Genomic DNA, 12,979 nt, shown 5'->3' with positions numbered 1-12,979 from the left:
CTCCAACATTTGCTCTCTGCTTTAATGGCAGGGAGGAAAGAGGAAAAGGGTAAATAGATAGAAGATGGAAACAAAGAAAAGAGTGCATGGGGGTAACTTTCAGGTATGGTGGTTTCTACCCTTAACCAATAAGCCTTCATACTGTTGGTGCAACTCAAATCATTCTCTCTGCTTCAACGGCAAGAGGTGACGGGGAATTGGACTCAAACAGCAATCAACAAGACCCCTGGCTTGATGGTCTGGGAGGCTGTTAGGTATGGGGGAATTGTATGGTGCAGCAGATGCTGCCATGAGCTTGTTGGGCAGACCGGATAGGCCATTTGGTCCTTTTCTGCTGTAATATCTATGTTTCTATGTTTCAAATTCCATGAGGGAAGAAAGGCATCCCAGTCATCTACTGGCTGACCATAAAGCACCCTTCTGCTGGGTTTCAGAAGGAACTGCAGTCTGAAACTCAAACTCAGAAACTTCCAACTGTGTGCTATATAAACATGGAACTGGATTATATTCTAGGGCCAATCCCAGGTAGACAGAAATGAAGGCATAGTCAAAGAAAAACATAAATTTCATTGAAAGCAAAGAAAATGTATTTATTTATAAATTTTATGAAGCGCTTTCCAGTCTTTATAATAAAAACTTTAAAATCAGTCACTTTCTCCCAGAAGAAGCTCAGAACTCTTTGAGGCTGCCTTGTACCGATTTAGCATGTACAACAATGCACTGGGGCAGACAGAGCAGTCATGATTTCCTTAACATGGTGCACACATAATATTGTCTTCTATGAAATACACTAGTGACAGGGACATTAGTGCATTTAAATGCCTGGGGAGCGACATCTAGGACCCTCTGGCACTCAAGCCACACCCCCTATCAGTGGCAGAGAGTACAAAGATTCATCCTAAATAAAGTCAGCTAAGTGTATACTTTTCAATACCACAGGAAGACAGTACAAAATCACTGCAGCAGCTATTATAAGTAATTGTACCAGAGACATAAGTGTCTCTGGTACAATTACTTCCCTCAAAATTCACAGGGACTACAGAGTTCACTGGAAAGAGACAGAGAAATAAAAAAAAAAAGGTTAACCAGACATACGGATGCAAACAACACAGAAAAGAAACAACACAAAACACTTTGGAAATTTACCCCAAGGCGCACGGATTTTATAACACGCTCACAGATGCCCACGCGTGTGCAGGGGGGGAGGAATTGTTTAACGTGCGGCGATCAGGCCTTTGCCCAATAAAGGAGTGGCCTGGGAGGGAACTTCCCTATCCCTCCTCCCTGACCGCTAAACCCACCCTATCTATCCTATTTTTTTTTTTTAGGAACTTTCCTGCTCCTCCGAGCAGCCCAAAATGGTGCTGTCCTGGCCAGCCCCTCCCCCGGCTGGCCCCTTTTCACAACCCCGGCTCTTCCACGCATACCGGGAGATACGCACGTGGCTGGGTCATTTTGAAAATGCACTCTGTGCACGCTCAGCCTGGCCATGCACGTATCTCCTGGGATTTCTGTGCTCTGGGCTTTGAAAATTTACTTATCTACTTACCTGCAATTAGAGTGTTGATTTTGTCCTGCTGCACCTGCAAGACAGACTTTGCTGTTTCTTCAGTATTCCAGTGTTCACAGAGACTAAGACTGGTCTCTCAGGCTTTCCATTTCAGTTTTGTGTGCATGTTTGTTTCTAATTTGTAGTCCATTATTCTGTATTAGGTAAGGGTCTGTCTGTGGTGCGTATGCGTGATAAAAGTGCTGTATTTTGGCTAGTGTGTAGTTTCTCTGTTGGGATTTGTAGCAGTTCGACTTGCTTTGTATGCCCACTATGTAGTGTATTAGTGTTCTAGAGCTTAGTGTAAACCTTGCTTTTGCTGCCTTTTTGTAATGTTGCTGCTGTTATGATATGACATGGAAAGGTTCTAGGTGATTATTGTTTTTTGTAGGGTTTTGTCTTACTTCCAAAGTGTTTGGCATTAGAAAGAGTTTGTTTTGCTGTCACTGAGGTGGCACCAGCATTTGAATATATTTTTTTGCATGTTCTAGTTCTGTTCTGCGCCTGTTGCAAATCTTAAGTTCTTATGATGATTATTATGATTATTGCTGTTTTATTACATAATTGGATCTGATGTTTCTGTTAAACATCTGCTGCTTTTTATATGATGTGTTATTTATAATAGTAGGGCCTAGACTTGTATGATAACTGCCCACCCATGTTAACCTTGGGCCCCCACAAAAAATTCATTTCTGGCTACACCACTGCTTGGAATACTGTGTACAATTCTGGAGACCACACCTTTAAAAGGATATAATTAGGATGGAGTCAGTTCAGAGAGTGGCTACTAAAATGATCAGAGGCCTTCGTTCTAAAGCATATCGGAATTAGGGTTGTGCATTCGTTTTAAACGAAATAGACAACAGCAACAAAATTATCTATTTCGTCTTCTTTCAGGAATGCCACCAAACAAAAGAAAAATATATGAAATTTCATAAAAATTAGTATTTTGTGTTAGTGCGCACTAACGGGACCTAGTACGTACTAACTGGATGTTAGCATGCACTAATTATAGTTAGTGCGCACTAACTGAACTTGTTACCAATAAGTTAAAAAGTGTCAATTGGAGGAGCAGTTTGTTAGCTAGAGGTATGGTTCTGCATTTTCATTGGCTATTTCCGTAGTTACTTGTTTGTGTTGCCAAAGTTGCAAGGTGGTGTTTGTGGGGGGATGGCCAGTGGCTCATATCAAATGTAAACAAATAAGTGATATAATAATACCATCAAGTTCTAGTCAGCAAAAGCATATAATGCAAATGTATATTTTGATTTTGCCAATCCCTTTGTAGTTTAGGAAAGGGGCCCTGGCATTTTGGGAAATGCAGAACCATACCTCTAGCTAGCAAACTGCTCCCCAATTGACACTTTTTAACTTTATCTGTAACATTTCAATTAGTTAATGCGCACTAAGTCCCATTAGTACGCACTAACTCTGAAATTAGGGAAACCTGAAATAAGCACCCCAGAACCATTTTAAAAACAGATAATCTGAAACGAAATGCCACGAAAAAAATATCAATGCACACTACTGAATTAGGGATAGACTTATATAAACATGTATATCCTTGAGAGAGGGGAGGTATAATAGAGACATTCAAATATCTCAAAGGTTTCCAGGCACAAGAGGTGAGCCTTTTTCAATGGAAAGGAGGCTCTAGAACAAGGGGTCTTGAGATGAAGGTGAAAGGGGGTAGATTCAAGAGAAATCATAGGAACTATTTCTTTTCAGAGAGAGTGGTGGACATGAGGAACAGCCTCCCAGTGGAGGTGGTGGAAACAAAAACTATCTGAATTCAAGAAAGTATGGGATAAATGCAGGGGATCTCTAAGGAAGCGAAGGCGCAGCTGGAGGGGAAGGTAAAGGAACTCTACTAGCCCAAGAAAGAAAGTGGAGGGAGAAGAACCTGTCTGAAGGCAGCAAGGAAAGAAAAAAAGTGTCTGACCGCCCTTTAAGAAATTCTGCCCCTGATGAGTGGACAGATGAGCCGACTGGATGGGCCATACAGTCTTTTTCTGCTGTCATGTTTCTATGTTTCTATTGTTATTTTGTAAGTGATATACGCATATACATAAGTAAAATTATTTGTACACTTTTACACCTGCTAATTGACTGCCAGTGCAATCGGACTTGTCTGTTGTCTGCAATTTTTGAGTGGGAGATTGGGATGAACTGATAAGGGTTCAAGGTGACATGCTAGAGGGTCTAGGTGAACTGGAAACGGACTGAGTGAATTGGTGGCGGTATTGGTGAATTGATCTCAAGTACACATGCAAGTATTTTCAAAAGGTATACACACATACTTTATAAATATATGTAAACCGACACGATGTGCAAACGGTTGTCTGTATATAAAAGCGTTTAAATAAATAAATAAATAAAATAACTGCCTCCTCGTATAAATTGGGGTTATTACATACATTTTATATTTTTTGGTACCTAAAATATACATGCATATGTTTATAAAATAGGTAAAGTATGCATTTTCTTGCATTGGAGATATTCACATGCACTAAAACATAAGTGCATACATTCAGAGCAGAACTATGTGGTATGTTATAAACTACGCAGATCCTGCCAGTTTATAACATGCTAGCATAAATCTCCACATATCCACTTACTGCACACAAATGCTCTACCGTGAATAGGTTTGAAAGTTAGACTCATGTGTACTGAACTTTGAACATGGAATACATCTAAAGAAGTATATTCTTGAATAGCAGTTTAAGCATCCTTCCTTTACTATCACTATAATATTCAAAGGGACAAAGGGATATTAGACTACTTTACCTGTCCATAGTTAAGCAGGATAACAACATTATTTTTCAACACCTGATCACTAAAGAACACTTTATACATTGTAGACATCAGCGAATTGCTCCAGAATGTAAAAACCTTTGGCTGAAAAACTGTATGCACATTGCTCAAGGTTACAAAATCTGCCTTCCAGCTGCTGCGGATAACTAACAGGGCCTTGAATATGTGTAAGATAGCGTATCCCCTGCATAGATAATCAGCTAACATCTGCCTCCCTCCCGCCTCAGTCACAAATGCATGCACCTGATCTGCGAACACTTTCATTCCAGCCTGCACAGGCAGCCAAGCCAATTTCTGCAAACTCCTGCGAGGAACTAACGATACATTTCCATTCGGCAGTCCCAAAACATTGTTTGCAAGCGGGACTCCTGCCACCTCCACGGGACATGAGCACAGCACGGGCACTTTGCTCGCTGAAATCTGCTCTCCCCTTTGTGGCTGCAGCACTCTTCTCAGAAACAGGGCATTCAAGCCCAGGGCAGTTAAAAGCGACTGAATGAGGGGGTCGGAGAGGGACGTTGGCAGAAGAATCTAGTCCTGGCCTCACCCATCTGAAGGAGGAGGGGGGGGGGGGTGGAGCTGAGGCTTCAAGGATTGCCAGCATTGAGCACCAGACTAATTGTAAATTCCTTTTTTTTTTTTTTTTTGAATGGATAATTTGCTCCGGGCTATAAAATACTTAGTGAAAGAAGGCTTCCCGCCCCCGCAAAACAATCAGCGCTTTGCACAGCTAAGCCGGAGAGGAAAGCGGCGCAGGGCTCTCTGATCTCCTTTCACCTTACCCAGAGATAAAAGAGAGAAAGCAGAAAGCTCTCGAGCACGGGCAAACAGAGCGGAGTGCGTACACGAAGCAGCTTCCCGCCCGGCAATCGTAGGACACAACCGGAAGCACCTTACTAGGGGAACAACTGAAAAAAAAAGGGGGGAGATTGTACCTTGCAACTACGCAGCATTGCTTTGTATCATTGTATTACTTTTTTTTCGCTGCCCAAATACACCCGTTCCTTCTGAGGGTTTACTGAGAATAACCTCCAGCCCCACCATGATGATAACTTTTTATTGGAGGAAGGCACCGCACGTGTGCGGACCCCCCTCGCCTGGCCCCCCCTGTCAGGTGGCTCTCCCCTCTTCGCCTGTGCGGACACAGGGTCAGGGAGCGGGAAAGGATCAGTTGCACGCGCCCCCCCCCCCCGGTCATTGTCCCCGGCGTCCTTCTCGCAATCTGACAGGTCGCGCCGACGGCAGCCTTCCCTAAACCCTTCACATGCAGGCAAAGGAGGAAGCAAATCGGACCGACCTTTGAAGTCATCAGGGGCCGAGTTTCTTAAAGGGCGGTCAGACACTTTTTTTCTTTCCTTTCCTTGCTGTCTTCAGACAGGTTCTTCTCCCTCCACTTTCTTTCTTGGGCTAGTAGAGTTCCTTTACCTTCCCCTCCAGCTGCGCCTTCTTTCAAGGCTCTGCATCTGATAACGAGAAGAAGAAAAGGGAAAGGCAAAAAAAAAGAAGGCAGCCAATTATAGAGCAGAAGGTGGAAGCAAAAAAAAAGAAGAAAAGAAAGGCATGGATAATCACTGACATATAACTCCCTTCCCTCTCCCCCTCCCAGCTGCCCTGCCACCTTCCTATCCTGCCAGCTTCAGCCTCCGTATTTCAGGGAGTGGTGAAAGCTAACATGGCATGAGCCTTTTGATGCAGTTTGGCTGCTGCAGCATTTGAGGGTGAGCAGCAAGGAGGAAAGGAAGCCCCTGCTGTGGACATTTTATTTATTCCTATAATGCTATTGCTATATAGGAATCTCCACCCAAAGCACTGTGCCGGTATCAAATCCATAAAGAGCCATATTCTATCATCCACCTAAAATAGTTTTTCTGAATATTTGTGTGAATATGGATATATAAATAGGTTACTGCTAGGACAAATTAGCATGCAACCTTTCATGCTCCTACCCATTGACAGCATAGGACTTTATACACTTCAGAAATATGAATCACTCAAATTGGATTTGGCTTTTCCTGCGCTTAGAACCATTTTTGTGGCCAGAATGCAATGAAATAAAATTTATATTAGGTGCTCAAAATTTGTGTTCAAGCCAACAAAGCATGAGAATAAACCCTTAGGTGTGAATTTTTAAAGGGGTTTTATGTGTAAAAATAATATAGATGTGCATGCGTGTATATGTTGTTTTAAAAACATCAAGAGTACATGCATGGTTTTGATTTTGCATTGCATATATTTTATCTGGGGTAAAAAAGGGGCGAACAAGAGGCACTTTGGGGTGAAATTCCAAAGTATGCATGGTAGTTGCCATTTTGTAAGAGTTAATGCATATACCTCACTAGACTTATTCGTACACTTCTATACCTGCTAATTGACTCACGGAAGTGAAATTGGTCTTTTCTGCTGTCTGCAGGTTTTCATGGGAGGCCTGGGTGAAGTGGTGGGGGTTCAGGGTGAAGTACTGGAGGGTCTAGATGAACTGGAGAAGGACTGGGAGAACTTGCAGAGATATCAGCAAACTGCTGTGCACCTATGTTTGTAAAATGGGAAGAGAAAGTAAGCAATCTCTTGCATTCAAAATATTCACGAACACTGAAACATCGAGCGCACTTTCAGAACAGAAATATGTGGTATTTTATAAACTGCCGCTCCTGCCGCACAGTTTATAAAATACTAGCATTAATCTCTGCACTTCATGTTAGTGAGCACTAAATCCCGTTAGTGTGCACTAACCAGTTTTCCTGATTTCGGGCTTAGTGTGCACTAAAAGGGAATTTGGTGCGCTCTAACTAGATGTTAGTGCGCACTACATAGTTTTCTTAATTTTGGTCTTAGTGCGCCTTAATAGGACCTAGGGCACACTAACTGGGTGTTAGTGCGTACTAAGGAGACAGCCAATGGGAATGAAGAACCATAACTCTAACTAACGAACTGCTTCCCAATTGACACTTTTTAACTTATATAACATTTTTAGTTAGCATGCTAACATCCAGTCCTATTAGGCCTCACTAACTCCGAAATTAAGAAAACTAGGTAGTGCGCACTAACGGGACTTAATGTGTGCTCGATATTAGGAAAACTGGTGAGTGCGCACTAACTCCGAAATTAGGGAAACCCAAAATAAATACCTCCCAAACCATTATAAAAATGAAATTTAATAGAGAACGACCCGAAACAAAAACAACATGAAAAAAAAATCAGTGCACATCCCTAATTCCTCTGTGAATGACTTTTAGAGCCTGTCACTTGAGTGTCTCTCAGTATCTGGCCAACTTGCCTCTTCAGTCTTTGCAACAGGCTCTGCTGGTAGAGCCTGGATGACACAAGTTAAATTGACCAGAATGTGGTAAAGGGCATTAAGTTATTTTAGGCCTTGGTTGTGGTACTCAATGCTACTAGAACTGCAAGCTTTAATTAAATTATTTGACTTTTCACAAGAAGTTGAAATCATGGCTCTTTGTAAAAGCATTTGAAGGTTCATAGACAGGAGAGGTGGTGAGTGGAATTTGTTTATAACTAGTTGATTTTAAAGCATGTGATACGGAAAAGGTGAGCAATGATTTTAACAGGGAATTTAAGGGGATCTGGGTTAGGACCAGGGTTATAATAGGTGGTTGATGAGAGGGGAGAGGCGTGAAGGGGTGGCAATTGAATTAGTAGGATAAGTCAGGGTAGGAGAACTTTATAAGAGTAAAATGATAATTGTTAAATAGTTAATTGTAACTATTTGTGATAGAGCTCACGCTTTTGAGGAATATGTCTATTGTAACTGACTCTGGGTTGAAAGGATGAGCGTGTAGTCAAGTGTAACTAAATATATTTCAGCACCTCATCTTGAATGGTTCTTTCATTCTTTTGAGGTCTCAGAGCCATATGGTTCATGAAATACATCAAATATATGTCTCTGAAGTGAAGTAATATTTCTTTGCTTTATCCAAGGTCAGATGTAGCCAGATAAGTTAGCCAGCCAATTGCCATATTCAGAGTTAGCCCGCTAACTTATCCAGCTGGTTGGCCTGTAGACTTTCCTAAAGTTAGCTGGCTCTAGTCAGTAGGGCGGCTGGACTACTGAATATACTTCCAAAGTTAGCCGGATAAGTGTATCTGCCAAACTTTGCTATCTGGACAGTGACTAAATAAGGACCTCATACTGTTCATCAGCAGGGAGCATTGACCTTCAGAGGTTAAAAAAATTGTATTAACTTGCTTCTGTTCTGTTGATGAGTTTTCTTCTCTTTGCATTCTTTCATACTAGGGGGCCAGATGTAATAAAATGTGAGTAAAAAAAAAAAATGTGCGCTAAATAAAGAGTTAAAAAGATCCAGTAAGCTAATGGCATGCTAATGCATCCAGAGTTTAAAAAGAGTATGTTAACTTGAAAATGTGCGCAAAAGAAATGCTCAGCATGCAAAGAAAACCATGATTGATGCACACAGACCGTGTTTTCTGAACAGACAACACGGTCTACTTGCACAAATCATGTTTTCTGACCGTAAAATATGATTTATGCTCACACAAAATGTTCTGTACAGAAAACTTTTTGTGAGCACAAATCTTAATTTAAGGGCAGAAAACTGGATTTGTGCAAATAAACCGTGTTGTCTGAGCAGAAATCATGGTCTATGTGCATCAGTCATGGCTTTCTTTGCACGCTATTTCTTTTGGGCACAATTTCAGCCCCATAGACTAGCACTGGCCCCAGGAATTTAATGCCGACTTATAACAGGAGTTACATTTTGAGTGTTAAGAACCCGCGAGATAAACCTGTGCACCTCTCTGCATTGGGGGGGGAGGGGTAATAGCCAATTCCTTCATTAGCATTAGATTTACATGCCAGGGCTCTAACCAATATGCACATTTTTACGTGCTCATTATTAATGCGCAAAAACTTGCTGCATCCAAAGTAAAGTTCGGGCACAAAATATGTGCACAGCACAAAATTGCACATAAAACTATGCGCCCTGCTGAGTGCACCTCATTACATCTGGCCCTAGGTAATGACAAGGAAAGAAGGCATTTACGCACGTAGAGTTGCTTCCGCGACTTCCAGGAATTGTTCCTTTCCTCAGCCATGGAAAAACTATGCTTGGTACACAGCGTGCGCATATTTTTTCCTGCAGGTAGCAGTATGCACAAGCCTTCCGTTGCAGAGACCGGGCAGTGTGTAGAAGCTCAAGTTATACACGTAAGCATGTTGTCACCTATGTGAAATGCGTAGAACATTGCTGCCTTTATGTGTCCCATGAGAAAATTGGTTTTATTTTATTTCATGTTTAATTAATATTGTTAAGGGCCAATTTTTGGTGGGATAGTGAGAGTAGACCCCAATGATATGAAATCAATCCATGCGTCCTGAAAAGCCAACTGAAATGTAGCAAATTCTATAGAGAGAATATTCCGCACGAAAGATGCCATATAAACTTGCATTGCAATGATTGGTATGTTTGCTTGTTGCTGCTGTCTATTCTTATTATGAATGTTTTGATGTAACCTGCCCTGAACTTTGGAGGGTGCGGGATATAAATGATTGTAAATAAATGTGGCCATATTCTTTCAAAAACTGAGCGCCTTAATCCAGTCTCGTTCATTGGGTCTAGGGTACCCCGCTAATGATGTGTGTATGATATGTTGAAGGAATCTGAACAGCAGCATCATCTACATGAGCTGGTAGCCAGAGCGCAGGGAGCTCTCTCGCTCTTCGCTTTCTGCTTTATGACAGCTATATATATTTTTTGTGGCGTGGGAGTTAAATGCTACTGGGTTAGCAGAAAGGAAGGCCAAAAAATTAGCCATGTTCCTCCATCACCTCTGTTCATCTGATCTGACAAAAGACAAAAAATAAGAAGCATTTCAGAAGAATGGATTCCAGATCCAAACTGTGCTACGTCCCTGGAACAGTTCAGTTCCCTCTGTGTGCTAGAACAGAAACCAGCCCTCCTTCCGTTAGAGATGGCAAAATATCTCACACTTGCTTTTCAGCGTATGTGGTTTTTTTTTTCCTGCAGGAGGCTTGTGTGGACCCACAAATGTATTTATATAATTTGTTGTGGTAAAATATATTTGAAAAAATATAGGTCAGAGCACGTTTTTTTCTGTGGCATGGTACCATGGTAGTAAACTCTGGAGTTTTGTAGTTGACCTAGGTTATTTTTTTTCAAACATGTTCTCTAAAACATCACATGAATTTTACTTTATAGAAAGCATTAGGCATTAATACACAGCTTAAATCATGCACTTCAAAGCCTCTTGTCGTTTAGGATTTTTACTTGAAGTGACTGTGTTTACAAAATTATCTTTATATTCATAATTTTAAAATACTCTGGGACAGATTTATGTAGTCTAGATTTGTCAAATGCCATACTGGTTCTGGTATCTTTGTGGATCGTGATACCTTTTCAAAGGACTGGAAAAGAAAATGTTACATTTTAACAAAGTAGAGTTAAACCATTATTTCCTCTGTCTACACCACTTTTGCCTTGGTTATTTCTCATTTGTTATTCATACAAGCTTGACTGTCTTCAGGAAATTGCTCCTTCTCCTTTTGTCCTTAGCTGGGAAGTGTAGACAAGTCACCCTAAGTTCCATGCTGGAAAACGTGCCATCTCCCCCAGTATAGTTGAGAATGCACCATAGCCTTGCCAGTGTTTCAAGATGGCCGACCTTCCTCTTCATGGGAGTTTGTCACAGCCGTGTCACCACTGTGCAAGTTTGTTTTGTCTTCTCCTCTTTCTGGCCCTCTGCTGTTCCTAAAAATTGACCGTATGAGTGCCTTACCTACTGTTCCCCCACCTGCCCTAACCATTGCCTTCTGTATCTGTCCCAAACACACTTAAATTCTGTCACAGATTTGCTTACTTTTACTTTTCCTGGTAGACTGTTCCAGGCATCCATCTTTCTCTCAGGATTTCTTCATATTTCTAAGCTTTCCCACGTCCAAATGCATATCTTGACCCATAAACATCTCTTTTTTAAATGGAAAATGTACTTGATTGCAACTTGCTAAATATTGGCATTTTTCCATCTTATTCCCTTTTCCATCAAGTACACTGTGTTCTTTAAATCTTTCTGTGCTGGATTTGTCTTCCAGGCCTTGTACCACTCTCTGAGCTGCTTTTATCTATCAGGTCTCACTAGTGACTTATACAAGAACGATATTATCTCCTTTTTCCTGCTGGTGCAAGCTGTCATATGTGACAGATATACACCGGTAATTTTCCTATTGAAAATGATGGGATATTTTCCTTAAAGTCCTTCTTCATTTGGCCCAGGAGCTTTTTCCTGCTCTTTTGGACTACCAGCTCAATCAAAATCAGCTTCTGTTAGCCTAGGACACCATGAGCATTAATTTCCCTGAAGTCTTCAGCTACCCAGAACGTTTTGCCCGGTTTTTGTATATACTGCACTCCCCTCTCCTGCCCCATCTCTCAGTTCAACCCAGTCATCACGGTGGCAGTCCTAGGCCAAGGGTCTGAGCCTTGTTAAGATGGACTTTAGGGGACCAATGCACTAAAGCTTAGCATGCATATTAAGGCTATTTAGCATGCATTAAAAAAAGAGCCTTAACATGCACACAAAACAATCCTCTAACACCTAAGCAAGTATGTGCTACAATTAGCATGTACCCAAATGTAAATGAGGAAGGGTCATATACAAGGGAGACTTTGCTGGGTGCAGGATAAATAGCATGGTGTGCTGTCCTCGTGATTCACCATGGGCCCAATAAAGCCAAAAAACATTTTACTGGCTCCAAACCTGCGAAATCCCCAAGTGCTAACCAGCCCAAACGGAAATGATCAGTTACCAGAGGGAATTTCATCCCCATCCCCCCCTTACCCCGCTGCAGTGCTCCATTCAAAGTCCTGATCGCAGCAATAACTCAGTGGCTGAGTGGCAGCGCAGTGCACTCCTATGTGGAAGGCCCCAATTCGATCCTCAAGTTGGATATTCTGCTTCCTAGGTCTTCTGAGGCTGCAGATCGTGGGAAGTCAGCATTCATAGGCCCCAGAGTGTGAGGGAGGGAGTTGGATCATTGCTTAAGGGTGACACCTAGTGGCCAGATTCAAAGTCCTTGATTGCAGGGTTCCAGAAGGTGCCCTGGTGCATGGCTCAGCCCAGGACAGTCAATGCAATGAGCAGAATAGGTATGGTGGGGGTGGTAGTTGCAAATGAAGGCTTAAGGTGCCATATTCCAGCCCTGGTTCCAACTGAGCAGGATGTACAAAGGAGCAGGAGAAAACTGCTGGATCAAAAATAGCCCTGACCCTCTGCAGAACAACCAAAGAAGCTCCCTCCAGTGGTACCTCCTTCCGGTCGTCCTGATCCCCCCCTCTTGCAAAAATGCAGAAGCCCCTTCTGGGACAACCATTCCAGAGGTGCCTTGTTTCTTTCCTGGCAAGACAGACTGCAGAGCCCTTCTGCCTGCAGAGCCACCAAACATTTATCACCCCTCGGTGTACTGTTAGCTTTTCTATTTGAAAAATTCCAAGCATTCTGTGCCCCCATAAATGTAATTCTCTCTAGTTCAAGATGATGCATTTCTTTACAATGAGCCACAAAATCCCTACAAAAGTTGTAGCCTAGTTGTCCATGTTGGGGTTACTGAATGGATCTCTTGGAACA

At 42.0% G+C, this 12,979-nt stretch overlaps 1 protein-coding gene across 1 annotated transcript in view; it reads right to left on the bottom strand.

Annotated features, from left to right (window-relative positions):
• Positions 1-5,254, bottom strand: part of COL14A1 (collagen type XIV alpha 1 chain) — a 521,812-nt gene extending 516,558 nt beyond the window's left edge. The window contains 1 exon segment of the mRNA XM_029591954.1: positions 5,146-5,254. The gene's annotated coding sequence lies outside the window, so the exon portion shown is untranslated.
• Positions 5,255-12,979: the final 7,725 nt, after the last annotated feature.

This window comes from Rhinatrema bivittatum, chromosome 2 (assembly GCF_901001135.1).
Source record: "Rhinatrema bivittatum chromosome 2, aRhiBiv1.1, whole genome shotgun sequence".
In the NCBI taxonomy this organism is placed as follows: domain Eukaryota; kingdom Metazoa; phylum Chordata; class Amphibia; order Gymnophiona; family Rhinatrematidae; genus Rhinatrema; species Rhinatrema bivittatum.
Note: the sequence above shows the minus strand (reverse complement) of the source record. Positions and strands in the feature narration are given on the sequence as shown.